Below are 15,522 nucleotides of genomic sequence, written 5' to 3' on the forward strand. Positions count from 1 at the left end.
CCTCCCCTCCCCTTTCCTCTTTGGGTCTCTTCCCTGCTGTAACCTGATCCTCCTCCCCCTTCCCTCCCCTTAGCTGAAGCAAAACTCTTCTCCATACTGTAACACGATCCCACTCCCTCTCCCCCAACCTTATGCTCCCTCTGGTTACAGCCAGCACATGTGCTGAGTGGCAGGCTTTTTAATCAGCTGGTCAGGAGCGCTTGGCATTTTGATGCCGCAGTATCGGGAGTGCCACACAGTTGGATGCTGGACTATCGGAATTGTACTGTATTGCCAACTAGAAGATTAACCAAAAAAAAACCAACAAAAAACGGGGGGGGGGGAGGGGGGGGGAGATGACCTTTTTAAAAATACAAACTAAGTCTTCAGTTTAAGGAACTTTTGTAGTTCATATTTTCAAGTTTCTCACTAACGCCGGAGGGTCTTTTCTCAGGAACCCATCCCATGCTCACAAGAGTCTTTGCAACCCTCCCTCAATACTTACCTTGAGCCAAATGCTATTTGTTCTTATTCCATAGATCTCAGTCTCGTGTCTCAGTGTGGCTGCTCCTTTTGGTTTCTGCCACAGGCTGGCCATCCTCTCCTCTACCTCAAGTCTATAGGAACCAAAAAGAGAAAGCGAACACTTATAAGATAGGCCATCACAGGTGTGCAGAATGGACAGACACACACATCACCTGGATGCTGCTCCCCGGAGTCCAGTGTTCCCTCTAAAATGTCCGATCAAGGAGTGGAGTGAGTTTTGCCTCGTGTGCAAAGATTGAGATCACGTGTGCTTGTTTGGATGCGTGCCACCATGGCACCCAAGTGAACAAATATCTTGCATATATTTTTAAAACATTCTGAAAGAAAGAATACTAAAACAAGCCATAATTAACAAGGGCCATGGCTTTGACTTCATATAAAAACATTTAAATAGAAAGATAATTAATACTGCAATATTTTCAGTAGCCAACTTCCTCTGTTTATAGCCCTCTCTCAGACCCTCCCACTGCTGGATCAGATGATCTCTCAGGATCCCTTATGGTAAAACTTGCCTCAAACCCTGTGCTGAGTTATTTATGAGAGACAAAAACAAAAGGAAAAACTATGTAGCACTTTAAAGACTAACAAGGTGGTTTAATAGGTGATGAGCTTTCATGGGCCAGACCCACTTCCCCAGATCATATTCTGGAAGAGAATTGGCATGGCCATATATACCACAGGAATACAATGAAAAAAGTGAACACATTATTAAACTGATAAATCAGATTTAGTACAGAAGGTGGGGTGAGGGAGAGGGAGGGAATAGCTATTGATGAGTCAATGAATCAGGGGTGATAAGTGGGGAAGCTATCTTTGTAATGGTTAAGGTAATTAGCATCTTTGTTAAGGCTCATTCATAAAGTGTCAAATTTAAGCATGAAAGAAAGTTCTGAAGTTTCCCTCTGTAATCTGGTGTTAAAGTCTCTTTGAAGTAAGATGCATGAAGTAAGGTCGTTAAGATTATGTCTAGGTTGATTGAAATGCAAAGCAGCTCGTTTTTCCTTGTGAAGATGTCTGATGTGTGGGCATTAATTCTTTGGCGAAGTGTCTGAGAAGTCTGTCCAATATACATAGACGGACACTGTTGCCACATGATGGCATAAATTATATTTCTGGATGAACAGGAATGTGTGTTCTTGATCATATAACTGATATGATTAGGTCCACTGATGGTATCACCAGAGTAAACATGTGGACAAAGTTGGCAATAGGTTTTGTTGCAAGGGAAAGTTCCAGGGTTGGTATTTGTGTGGTATGTCCTGTGGTTGTTGATAAGAATCCTCCTGAGGTTAGGTGGTTGTCTATAGGAGACTAAACAAAGATGCTCATTACCTTAACCATTACAAAGATAGCTTCCCCAATTATCACTGCCAATTCTCTTCCAGGATATGATCTGAGGAAGTGGGTCTAGCCCATGAAAGTGATGTGTAAAAGGGAAGTCAAATCCCCCGGAGCCATTGATTCCCCTATGAGGGGCACGTACAATATACATACATTGCTAATGCTTAGATATATTTGCTATTTGTATAGGAGTAAGACATGACAAAGGTCAAGGCCTGTCACAGGTAATAACTTATAATAAGGAGACGAGGGGAAGTGAAACCAGTCTTCTGTTAAGTGGAGATATGGATAGATTCCACATCCTTTAAACTTGTGACCGGCTCAAGCAGGAAAGGAAAAAGGGAAGTATGGCTTGCCCATTGTTCAGCAAGTAGGCACTGTATTTAACCTCATTTGGAAAATTAACCTGACCTATAGGAATGCTAAATGTCAAAGATGAAGTAACCTATCATGTTAAGGCACCTAAACCAGGAAAGATGTGAACCCTATAAAAACCTCTGCCTATGAGATGTTGGGGGTCGGCTCTGATCTGAACATTGAGTTCCTTAGCCGTACCTTGGTTGCAACCAATAAACTTGAGTTGGACCCAGCCTGAAAGTGTGACTCTCTTCTTGGGGTAAATCAGACTAGCCTCCAAGGGGACGAAACCTTGCAATTTATGCAACAAATTGGCACCCCAGATGGGACATCCCTTGGACTACTCCGGAGTCGGACGACAAGATTCGCCGTAGGTGACCGTGAAGTGCGCACCGGACTGTTTGAGTCCGTCACGGCACCGAAAGCGTGAGTCGGGACATCCGGAAAGTTAAAGGAGTCTCTATTGAATGAGTCACACGAGGCTGTCAGGTCCGAAGAAAAGAGGAAGGCGCCGGGGTATAGACGGAGTGAGTATACCTATTCCTGTGTTCTAGCAGATATTGATCTGTAAGTTTGCACTCAGCATATAGGTCTGAGTATTTGTTTGTCCCCCGGGGGCATTGCGTTCAGCACATAGGTCTGAACATTGGAAAGAACACAATATTGTGGAATTGGGTCGCTCCCAAATGGTAGAAACCTCTGTAAGCCCCAGAAGGAACACCATGAACCCGTGGGTTGCGTGGGGAAGTTATGAGGAGTTAGGAAAACTCCAGTGGATTGCTTTTGTTTTTAGTAGGAGTACTCTTGTTCTTTGTTTTAATGATTTGTTGGAAACCTAAATTGTGAAACCACAGGTTTGTGTGTAAGCATGACTGTCGCTGACCAGGTCTGAGACTTAAGCTGACTCCAGCCGCCCCAAGAATCCTGCAAGGGGAAACCCGATGACCAGGATTTCTTGATTGCAAGGGGGGTCAGCCGAACCTCGTGACCCAGCGAGTCTCCAAGCCCCCTGTTTGTCTATATTTGTTGCTGTCTAATAGGCCCGTCTTAAGTGTCACGGCTCCATAAGGGCACACCGGTGTCTCTAGTGAGGCAGCCAAGCGCTGGACCCCTCTCTGAGTTCGGACGCTAAAAGCTGGTGTGGTGTCATTCCATCGACACACGGAGCCGCGATAAAAGCTTGTTGACTGTGTGTGTGTGTGCGCGCGCAATATATATAAATAGATAGATATGGGTTCGGGAAGTTCCCGGATAGAAAACTCCGCAACCCCATTGGGATGCATGTTACAGAATTTTAGTAATTTTAAAAGTGACTATAGAGTAAAAATGGCAAAAGATGAGTTAATTAAATTTTGTTAACTTGAGTGGCCTACTTTTGGTGTCGGATGGCCAGATACGGGCTCCTTTGATGTAAACCTGGTATCCCTAACACATAGCGTTGTGACGCGGGACGGACAGTGGGATCACTTCCCATATATTGATTGTTGGTTATTCCACGTCCAGATCGACCAAAATGGATATTAAAATGTAGTATAGGTGTGTGTAAGGTCATGGCTGCAAAGGCAAAGACCTTGGGAGGTAAAAGCCCTGAAATACTGGCTCCCTCTAGTGATGAGGAATTTGAGTCCTATGGAAAGAAGAGGAAACCCCCTTCTTCTTCAGGAGGGTCTAGCCCTATTAGAGAGAATGAGAATTGTTCCTCTCCTGCCACTTCAGGAGGAAACAGTAACTCTGAAATCATAAGTGAACTTACATCTGAAAATTTACCCCCCCTTATCAGACTCCTGCTGGTCCTGGATTCACTTCAGCCCCCCTTGCAAAGGCTGAAGTGAGGGGGGGCTGAGCCAACAGGGTGGACTACTCAATTCGGGCAAAAAAATACTTCTTGCGAAAAGGCCCATCAGATCCGGGATCATCATACCATCAGTACCCCCTTAGAGAAGTAATAGAGGAGGGAAGATAAGAGAGCGCAGAAGCAGATGGCAGTGCTGGCTGCAGCACTCTCCAGCAACCAGAGGCCGGACCATAAGGGGCCCCCTCAGAAAGGAAAGGGACGGGTAGCAGTTGATGGATGTGTGCACTGACGGGAAAAAGGACATTGGAAGAGAGACTGCCCAAAAATAGAAGGCAAAGGGGAAGAAAAGACAACCGGAGAACCGCCAGATGCGGGCAGAATCCTCCGGAGAAGAATCTAGTTGAAGGGGACGGGAATCTAAGGCCACTACCCTACGAGCTAAAGCTCGAAAGGATCCCATGGTAAAAATAAGGGTGGGTGGCAGGGACTATGAGGCTCTGGTGGATATTGGAGCCACGTTCTCTATGATCCCCATAAAACCCCCTTCAGCTAAAGAAAGTGGAAAGCATGTGATGATAGAAGGAATTGAGGGAAAGAGAAGCAGGCTACCCGTATGTAGACCCCTCCTCACGAAGATTAGAAAAAATTATGTTAGAGCATGCCTTTGTTGTTTCATCTGCATGCCCAGTTGCCCTGCTAGGGTGAGATATGCTAATTAAGCTGCAAGCTGAAATTTTCTTCCGTAGTGATCAGAATGTAGTGCAGCTGCCGGTGAAACAGGGCTCAAATTACCAGATGGCTCTCTGTGCAGCTGAGATGCTGTTAGAGACAAAAGGGACTGAGGTCTTAGAAGGAGTCAATCCATGTGTTTAGGCAGATGAGACCCCTGCCCGAGAAAAGTTTGTGACTCCAGTAAGAATTCCTTTCATTAAAGGAGAAGGCTCTGTAGGTGTAAAGCCATATCCCCTGAGAGAGAAAAAAGAGCCACCTGGATAGGCTTAAAGCCATTAATCGAACAATTCAAAAGATATGGCTAGGTAGTAGAAAGTTCCTCTCCCTTCAACACCCCTATTTTAGGGATGCCAAAACCGGATAGCGTCTCTTATAGACTCGTGCAAGACTTACGGGCAATAAATAAGAAAGTTCTTGTAGACCATCCTATGGTCCCCAACCCACACACTATCTTAACACAAATTCCAGCAGACACAACAGTGTTTATGGTATTAGACTTGAAAGATGCTTTCTTTTCTATACCTTTACACAAAGATAGTTGGAAATTATTTGCTTTTGAATGGGAAGACCCGGACACCCATCACAAAACCCAGCTGTTGTGGACTGTGTTGCCCCAGGGTTTTGTGTCATCCCCCCATATTTTTGGGACGACATTGCAAAAAGACTTAGAAGACTGGAGGGGGCAGCACCCTGAGGTAGCTCTCCTCCAGTATATTGATGATTTGTTGATTACCAGTCCTGATATGCAAAAGGGAAAAAGGGCAACGGAGCCCCTGTTGAATGCCCTAGGGAAGAAGGGATATAAAGTTTCACAAGAGAAGGCCCAAATATGCACCTTCCTAAGCTATGAGATTGAAAAGGGAATGCGGGCTTTGAGCAAGGATCGAATCTAAGCAACTTCAGGAAATTCTCAAGCCCTTCTTAGCAAATAGAAAATGACAGCCTCTACGGCTAGAAACGCAGGCAACCCAAAGATGTTTCACAACATATGAGTGGGGGCCATCCAGAGGAAAAAACATAACAAACAGTTAAAACCTTTCCCTCACACGCCGTTATAATTGGCTTGAGGGCGTGGGGGAAGGTAACTTAAAAGCCACCCAAATGTCAACCAGTAGAAATTGAATGTGAAGATGTAATCACTAAAAACTAAATCTGCCCTAACAAGGAGACACATTCTGCAACATAAATCTCCTTACAGAACATGAGCAAGTGATTCACCCCAGAGCCAGCAGCATAACTCAACTGCTGCAGCCTGGATGTTATGAAAATCATATACTGAAAAGAATTAGGAAGTGTGGGGGCTAATTAGAAAGCCCACTCTCCTTACCAAATTAATGCTAGACAAATCTGTGTAATTAAGAAAAGTAAATTAGCAGGATCAAGACAGATCATAAGAGGAAAAAAAAGAGCCCGGTCTGCAATACGAGAGGGAAACTGAACCATGCCACTGTTGGGGAGGGCTAGCAACTCTAAGGTAATTCAAGGGAGTGGAAGGTCACGAGTACCGATGAAGCGCTCTTGTTCTCAGAAAGTTGCAGCTCACTCGCACATGAAAATGGTAAGGAACTAGCTGTAACCTGTTCCCCTAGCAGATCTTAGGCAGTATTTTAAGTTATAATAGGCCACCCCGATGGGGGGGGAGAAATGTTTTCTTGTCTTTCAGATCATCAGAAAGCGCTGGCGCCAGTTGAAGAAAAACAACAACAAAATGCCATGGTTCTGTGTCATGACATGTGTTTGTGTTCTGTCCAAGTTTGTCTTGTGTGTCTTAATTGTAATACGTATTGCAAATGTTGTGAATAGAAAATTGTTTAGGCTAGGAGAATGTTAACAATGTCTCCACAGGTGAACAAAAAGAACTGGAAGGAAGCAAGGAGTACATCACGTGAACAGAAGGATGGGAGACAGTACTAGCTCCTTCCCACCAGACTAGTTTTGTTTTAATGACCATTGCTAACTTGCCCTCATTTGGATATCATCAACAAGGACTTTAAGGACAAAATGGAGCCTCCCAGTTGTGCACCATGCCCTGAACAGGCCCCTGTTCCAGAACAAGGACAACTGTCACTGGTCCTTACCTTGATGATGTTCAACACTGGTACAGACCAGCTGTGTGCTAGACTGGTTAATCAAATTGGCAAATGCCTGATTAGGCAATGACAAGGCTTAGCAGATACCATCGCAGATTGGTTTGAGCCTGGTAACCCTATCAGCAACACTTATGTCATAACCCAGAAATTGTATGAGAATCCAGACTTGTAAATGCAGTAATATCCAGTGCCCGTAAAGGCCTACACACCAGCCAAGCTAATCAATTGATCCTAAATAGTTTGAAGGATCTGTCCAGCTCTGTAGACCTAACCTGATGTTTGGACCAGAAGCTAATTGGATTGGAAGTAAAATAAAGAAATTAGAAGGCCAGTATTGAAGAATAAGGTAAGCTTTAGCCACTACCATTTAGTTCTTATGGTGGTGAGTCCCCAATCTCCCCTGTGCCTACCCATGGGAGTAGGGAAAGAGAGAATCCATGAGGACCCAAAGGCCCACCTGGACAGGGCATAGTACAACCATTTGTTTTTGGTCCCTCTGAGGATTCCTCACTCAGATCAGATCAGAATGGTAACCTCCCTGCTTGTACCAAAGCAAGGGCATATAGATAGAATAGAAGGCATTGCTTATTCTGAAGGTGTGGGAGCCTCCCTATACCCAGGGATTGTTGCACCCACTTTGATAAGGAAATTTTATGTACCTGCCCATTTAACATCATGACGAATCTGCCTAGGCTTGATGTGGTTGTCATAGAAAAACAAATGAACATCGAGCTGGTCCAAATGAACGGTACCTACTGGTGTTTGACTACCCAGACAGATCACTCCATCCTGCCCCTCTGTATATCCGTCTGTGTGCATAACGGTCCCTCATCAAGCGGCCTAACCGTCAATAGAATGTGGACATATCGCACTTTGGTAGTGGAGATAACTACACATGAGATGCTGAGTGGCATGGCGGAAGTAAGTACCAAGAGGAGGGTTTACTGGCCCTGCAGGCAAAGATCAAGAAGTTGGTGGCCAATGCCCAAAGATATATTGGGGCTAGCCGTCTGAGGTACACACAGATAGGGAAACACCGTGGACCATGCCAACCACCTATCTCTGCAGCACTCAACCAGGCAGTAGAGGTCAAACCTATAATCATGGGCAGTGCCAGTAAGGCGACGAAATATCTTGGGGATGGATTTGAATAGTGTTTGCCAAATTATGTAGAGAGTTTAAATATTAACATTTATAATAATGATAGTGCTGTACCAGCACTTCCAGAGTAAATTAAAATCCCTTAAATTGTTGTATTTAACCTAGTAGATTAAGAAGAACCCCAAAGTCAAGAGGAAAGAACTATAGGAATAAACTGAGGCAGTCCATGGTATCTTGCTAAGGACTGACAAACTCAAATAATTAAGTCAGCCCGAGAAGCGTATGCTACAGCAGTAACTGCGACCCTGGTTCCCCTGGCAACCACATGCCAAAAAGGCCTCACTTTATAAGGCCGGTATCAAGCAACCGCGTGGGATTGTTTTTATGGTTTGCTTTATTCCTAGGAAATAACCTTGGTTCCAAAAGAGCTAGCTGGCTTTTGGCTCAGAGAATAAAGACTCTTATGTCCATCAGCGCTGTGAAGTGCCAAGAACTGACTGTTAGCCAATGCTTCCCATTGCAAAATGATCCTACCCCGACTGCTGATAAGCCTCTCTCTTCTGGTCCTGCTTTCCCACCTGTTGGACACCAGAAGAATCGAAATATTACAGGGTGATGTGCTAGTAACCTCTCCCCTGCATGATGCTGAACCACGACTGTTTCAAAGAAAAAGAGGAAAACTCTTGTTGTGCTATGTTGGTACACATTCCTGTTTAGTTTTGTTTTGTTGTGATTATATTATGCTTAATGCCCTGTTTTATACCTTGTATAATTGCCTCTATATGTCGCACTGTATTGACTACTGTCAACCGTGAAATGCTTGTACATTACCAAAGATTAGCCAAAGAAGAAACTGATGAGGTATAAGAAAGAGAAAGCCTCTTGAGGGGGGAATTGATGTGTAAAAGGGAAGTCAAATCCCCCGGAGCCATTGATTCCCCTATGAGGGGCACGTACAATATACATACATTGCTAATGCTTAGATATATTTGCTATTTGTATAGGAGTAAGACATGACAAAGGTCAAGGCCTGTCACAGGTAATAACTTATAATAAGGAGACGAGGGGAAGTGAAACCAGTCTTCTGTTAAGTGGAGATATGGATAGATTCCACATCCTTTAAACTTGTGACCGGCTCAAGCAGGAAAGGAAAAAGGGAAGTATGGCTTGCCCATTGTTCAGCAAGTAGGCACTGTATTTAACCTCATTTGGAAAATTAACCTGACCTATAGGAATGCTAAATGTCAAAAATGAAGTAACCTATCATGTTAAGGCACCTAAACCAGGAAAGATGTGAACCCTATAAAAACCTCTGCCTATGAGATGTTGGGGGTCGGCTCTGATCTGAACATTGAGTTCCTTAGCCGTACCTTGGTTGCAACCAATAAACTTGAGTTGGACCCAGCCTGAAAGTGTGACTCTCTTCTTGGGGTAAATCAGACTAGCCTCCAAGGGGACGAAACCTTGCAATTTATGCAACAAAAGGTCATCACCTATTAAACCATCTTGTTAGTGTTTAAAGTGCTACATAGTTTTTTCCTTTTGTTTTTGCAAGATCAGACTAACATGGCTACCTCTCTATTATAAGAGACAAGTTATTTATGAGAGACAAGGTATTTAAACTTTCCTCCAGTAACATACACATCAAAATTTTGTCTCTTCAGGATTGTCTTGTTAACTATATGCTTGCAGACACCATTCACATAAGCTAATTTGAGCTTCCATGAACATCAGGAATCTTAGTTCATAAGAATTACCAAAACATTATATCTAATTTCCTTTTTACAGCTATTCCAGAGTGTTAGACTTTGCTTTATACGTATCTTGATATAGGATAGGAGGAACAAGATTAGCATACTTTCCTAGTTGAAAATCCAAGGGAAAGAAAGGGGAGAATTACCTTAATATAGTCTTTATTTGTATCTGAAAGCTACTTTAGTCTAGGCAGGTACTCAGTGATACCGAGGCTGACTTTTCTGTTGGGCTGACTTTTCTGTTGGTCGTATTATGGCATACTAAAACAAGTCTACCACATCAAACAAAAGAGCGGGCAATCACATTAAATGCAAAAAAATAAAAAAAATAAAAATGGTCTCTGCAGAAAATTTGTTTGCAGACAAAAAAGAAAATGGGGTGGTTAAGGAAGAACAGAAAGCATCTGTGTAGGAATCAATTTACTAGAAACCTTTTGAACACAGAACAAAGGAACAAAAATCAGTAACACGTTATTACAGGGACAAGTACCTTAATTATTGTTGCCCTGGCATTTTATTTTGCAGAAGATTCTACCTATGGAACAGTTGCTGGAGTGAAACTACAGGGCCAAGAAGGAGGAAAGCTTGATTTTCTTTTAAAAAATAGAAATAAGAATATAACATAAGGCTAAAAGACACCCAATTTTTTTTTAAAAAGAGTCTGAACTAAAGGCTTTGTGTTTGAAGTTTTAATTTTCAGAAGCTTCAGGGGGTAGCCAAGTTAGTCTGTACAGGATTTTTAGTCATTCCTCAAACTGCAGTTGCTGTTTTTTTCAAAACAAACCCTAAAAAAACTCTACATTATAAAGACTCAGAAACCCAAAGTAACATGTTCTCCCAAGCCATGCTTAAAAATAGGGACGGGGAACCTTTTTTGGGTCGGTGGCCCCTTATCCACGGAAAAAAATCAGTCAGAGGCCACACACAAGCGAGAAGTGAAGCAAAACAAAAACAAAAAAATAACCACCAAAAACCCCAAAGAATCCCACCACCCTCGCTGGCATGGTTCCCACATGAGAAGGAGACAGACACTCCCCATGTTGCCCTCACACACCAGAGCTTAAGTGGGGGGGGGGGGGGCGCCCAGGCTGGTAGATTGTGTGCTCCAGTCTTGTGGGGAGCTGGAGCACTAGGATGGCCTCCCCAATGCCAGGGGGTGCGGGAGAGGGATCTTGGGTTGATCGGGCAGAAGTGGGACAAGCAGCTGTTGCTGTTGCTAGGTCCCTTGGTAAAGACAGCATGTGTGTGGGGGGGGGGGGGGGGGGCGGGGGGAGTACTATCAGTGAGTGGAGCACCGGAACTCCTACTCACTGTGAGGATCGGAACAAATCCCCATACACACTGTGAGGACACATGGCTCCTGTGTGTGACTTTAAGCTTAAGAATTCAATCTAATATCAAAATTCCCCATGGATCGTTGGTTAAAAGAAGGAACTTTAAAGAGAAAAGTGAGAACTTCAAACTCCAATATTTTTACTGAAACCAGCAAGGAAAATACTGAGGCAGCTCAAGTTAATTATGAAAAATTTCAGCTAACTAATAAGAAACACAGGTATTGTGAGGACTATTTGGCATTTGGATTCACAAGCAATGGAAATGAAGATGCTCCAGGTGCCCAGTGTGTAGTGTGCAACAAAATATTATCAAATAGTTGTTTAGTACCTGCTAAATTGCGAAGACATTTTGAAACAAATCATCCAGAATACAAAGATAAAGACATTAGTTTTTTTTAAGCAAAAGCTTGAATCGCTTGAAAAAAGTAAACTCTTCATGTCAAAAACTGCCAAATCTGATAATGAAAATGCAACAGAGGCATCTTACAAAGTAAGCTATCGTATATCGCTCGCCAAAGAAGCACACACTATTGGGGAATCACTCATAAAACCATGTGCAAAAGATATTGTGATGTGTATGTTGGATCAGGAGTCTAGTAAAAAAAGTTGAGGCTGTGCCACTATTAAACAATACTGTCACACGTCGTATTCATGATCTTGCTGCTGACATCAAGAAGGAGCTTATTTTTCGGCTGCATTTATGTGATGCATATGCATTACAATTAGACGAGTCCACTGACGTTGCAGGTCTTGCAGTTCTGCTTGTATTTGTCTGTTATGATTTTAATAGTTCTATTGAAGAAGACTTACTTTTATGTGAATTTTTGCAAACCAGTACAACTGGTGAGAATATATTAAATTGTATCAATAACTTTATGAAAACACATCAAATAAGCTAGGAAAATTGTGTTGATGTGTGCAGTGATGGTGCCAAAGCAATGGTAGGAACAGTGGCTGGCGCTGCAACACGAATAAAAAATGTAGCACCAAACTGCACCAGCAGTCACTGCATTCTCCACAGACACGCTCTGGTAGTTAAGAATATTTCTCCCTCTCTTAAAAATGTGTTGGACGAAGCAGTACAGATTATTAATTATATAAAAACTCGACCATTACAATCAAGACTGTTCAAAATTATGTGTGAAGATATGGGTAGTCAGCACACAGCCCTGCTTCTACATACACAAGTCAGGTGGCTATCACGAGGAAAAGTGCTGGTTGGATTATTTGAATTGCGTCATGAGCTCTCCGTATATCTGATGGATCACAAATTCCAACTGTCTGATCGTTTAACAGACTTTTTGTGGTTTTCTAGAGTTGCGTATCTTGCAGACATCTTTACAAAACTAAATGAAGTAAATCTGTCGCTGCAAGGAAAGAATGTAAATATTTTTAATGCGAAAGACAAAATTTTGTCATTGTCACGGAAGCTACAGTTTTGGATCTCATCTGTAGGACGAAATGATTTGGATTGTTTACCAACTCTGAATGATTTCCTTGAAGAAAATGGATACAAACTTGATGAAGATATTCGCAGCGACATTGCAGATCATCTCCGCGATTTATACACGAACATCATTAAGTATTTTCCAAACATCAATGACAACAATAACTGGATTTGAAATTCATTAAGTTTAACAGAAAAGCCAGTCAGTTTTTCTACACAAGATTATGAAAACGTAATTGAAATCGCTTCAGATGGCCAATTAATACAAAAATTTAAAGAAGTTTCTCTGATTACATTTTGGAGTGACTTATGTCAAAGTCAAGAATATTCATCTTTATCAAGACGCACAATTCGTCAGCTGTTACCCTTTGCCAGTACATACTTGTGCGAAACTGGGTTCTCGAACTATGCAGCAATGAAAACGAAATACAGAAATCGACTGAATGCTGCGCCAGATATGCGAATCCAACTTTCTAGTATTAAACCAAATATAAAACGAATTTGCCAAGAAAAGAAGAAAAACCACTCTTCGCATTGAAAACTATGAATATAATTAATATTATTTGATAGTTTTATTTTTTGTACATATTTAATATGATTTTTGTTGAATATAAATGAAAGGTGTTATATTCAATATGTTGAATTTAAATGAATGGTGATCTCATGACCGTATTTAGCATCTTATTACTACCAATTGTGGTGGACTGGCAGTCTGTGTGTGTTTGGGTTTTTTTTGCTTGACAAACTTAATCCCTGGCTAGGGGGTTCCTTGAATTTTTTCTGAGTTTGAAAGGGTTCCGTGGTCAAAAAAAATTGGGAAACACTGGACTAGACCAAAGGTCCATCTAGCCCAGTATCCTGTCTGCTGACAGATGCCCCAAAGGGAAGGAACACAACAGGTAATCCTCACATGATCCCTCTCCTATCACCCATTTCCCAACAAAAACTACTAGCTTGAGCCCTCCAAAACTACTAGCTTGAGCCCTCCAAGGCTCTGGTGTGCAAGGAGAATGTCTTTATCCCCTCCCTCTCAGTTGGGGGGGATGTCAGTATGGGCTTTTTTTGTTTGTTTCTGTTTCACTTGTTTGCAGCCCCTCTGACTGATTTTTCTGTGGGTCAGTGGCTACAGCCCCACAAATCTCTTCACATTCATGCCCAACCAGAATGCTCTCTGGTCCTCTGAAGAAAGGCATAGCTGAACATTGGAGAACACTCTGGACAGATCAGAAACTACGGAATATTGCTAGTTGTACGCAGGTCATCATCCTTCATATTCACAGGGCTACCAAGCCTTATGTTTGCACACACCAAGCCCTGCCAAACTGGGAGTGTGCCCCCTTTTCAGCCACAGCATTCATCCATGGAGAAGTTGAATAGGCAGTGAGGAGTCCAAAAAGCACTGGCTCGGGGATGCGTTCCTTCTCACAATGGGGCTGGATTCTGACCCACACCTTTCTCCTTGGTCACAACATTCCTTCTAATCTTATTATCCATGTGCAGAATAAATTTTGTATGTGCATCAAGGCCTATGTGAATGCGTATCATTAGTAGAAACAATCTACTAAGGATATTAAAGACTAGTCAACTATCCGATAAGCATTTACTTATTAATGGTCGACTAGTCAATCCCTCGCCTTGCTGCTTCTAGGAGATATCCCAAGGTCCTGGGATCAGCTCTGCAGTGGGATGCCCCTTTAAAATGTGCCTCTGTGAGGATTCAAAGGGGCAGCCTTGGAGCCCGGGTCAGCTGGGGATCCCGAGTCCTGGGGAATTGCCTCGGGAGTCCAGGGCCAGCTTTGAAACTGCCGCCTCCATGCACTTCGGAGGGGCAGAGCCCACAGCCCTGAGCCTGGGTCGGGGGGGCTCGCAGGTCCGTGGCTTCGAAATGCACAAGAGCCCGCGTGCGGCCCGAGTCAGCGGGACCTTGGCTGCCCCCTGGCGGTCCCTGGAGCTCTGCATCCCCCTTCGAAAAGCGAGCGAGCCGGGGAACACTACATCTCCCGGCATGCATCACTGCGGGCGGGGCTGGCCAATGAGCCGCGTTCTAACACCTCACAGCCTACCTGCGGGCGCGACTCCCGCCCAGGGAGACCGAGCGGCGCCGCCCGCCCCCAGCGGCTCCGGCTCCTCAGCTCTTCGCGTCCCGGCCCTGGCGCCGGGCCCAGAGAGAAGCGGAAGGCTCAGCCTGCCAGGGAGCGGGGCTACCCCCGCCGCCGCGCTCCTCCGACCTTCCTGCCATGGCGGCACCGCCCGCCTGCTACGCACGGCACGTAGGCGGGAATAGGGCAACGCCCATGGGGCCGCAGTGGCCGCTGGGTAACGCCGTCCCGAAGCCGCCGCCGCGCCTGTTGCCCTGGAGACCTTAGTGGCGGGTGGACGCAATCAGCCAGAGAAACACTACATCTCCCGGCATGCATTGCCTCGCGCATGCCCATCCGTGTGACGTTGTGGCCGGCGACCAGGAGCGAGCGGCGGGTCAGGTGCCTCTGCCTGGGCCGGTCCCTGTTACGTGTCCGCGCCCTGGCCCTGCCCGTTTGTTCTGTTTTCCCAGCCCCGCTCCCGCCCCGCGGCACCAGACTAACGACGTGTCGGGCAGATGCTCTCGGGGGCAAAGACCCGCGTGGTCAGATGCAGCTTTGACCACAAAGGCCAACGCCCCATAAACCAGGCGGCCCCCTGACACTCGGTGCACTTCGCAGCGCGCGCAGCTGACCCCCCCCCCCCACTGCCACTGCTTGGCCTTTATACCTTGTTGGGAAGTGAGGGCGCACAGCTGACTCCCCCCCCCCCCCACTGCCACTGCTTGGCCTTTATACCTTGTTGGGAAGTGAGGGTGCACAGCTGACTCCCCCCCCCCCCCCACTGCCACTGCTTGGCCTTTATACCTTGTTGGGAAGTGAGGGTGCACAGCTGACTCCCCCTCCCCCCCCCCCCCCTGCCACTGCTTGGCCTTTATACCTTGTAGGGAAGTGAGGGTGCACAGCTGACCCCCCCCCCCCCCCCTGCCACTGCTTGGCCTTTATACCTTGTTGGGAAGTGAGGGTGC

At 44.8% G+C, this 15,522-nt stretch overlaps 1 long non-coding RNA gene across 1 annotated transcript in view; it reads right to left on the minus strand.

Annotated features, from left to right (window-relative positions):
• The window catches only part of LOC142818556 (uncharacterized), a 32,405-nt gene extending 17,473 nt beyond the window's left edge, over positions 1-14,932 (minus strand). The window contains exons 1-2 of the long non-coding RNA XR_012896067.1: positions 14,540-14,932; positions 485-596 (exon numbers count right to left, since the gene is read on the minus strand). This is a non-coding gene — a long non-coding RNA (uncharacterized LOC142818556). The remainder of the gene's footprint in view (positions 1-484; positions 597-14,539) is intronic.
• Between the last annotated feature and the right edge of the window lie 590 nt (positions 14,933-15,522).

Source organism: Pelodiscus sinensis, chromosome 16 (genome assembly GCF_049634645.1).
Source record: "Pelodiscus sinensis isolate JC-2024 chromosome 16, ASM4963464v1, whole genome shotgun sequence".
In the NCBI taxonomy this organism is placed as follows: Eukaryota; Metazoa; Chordata; order Testudines; family Trionychidae; genus Pelodiscus; species Pelodiscus sinensis.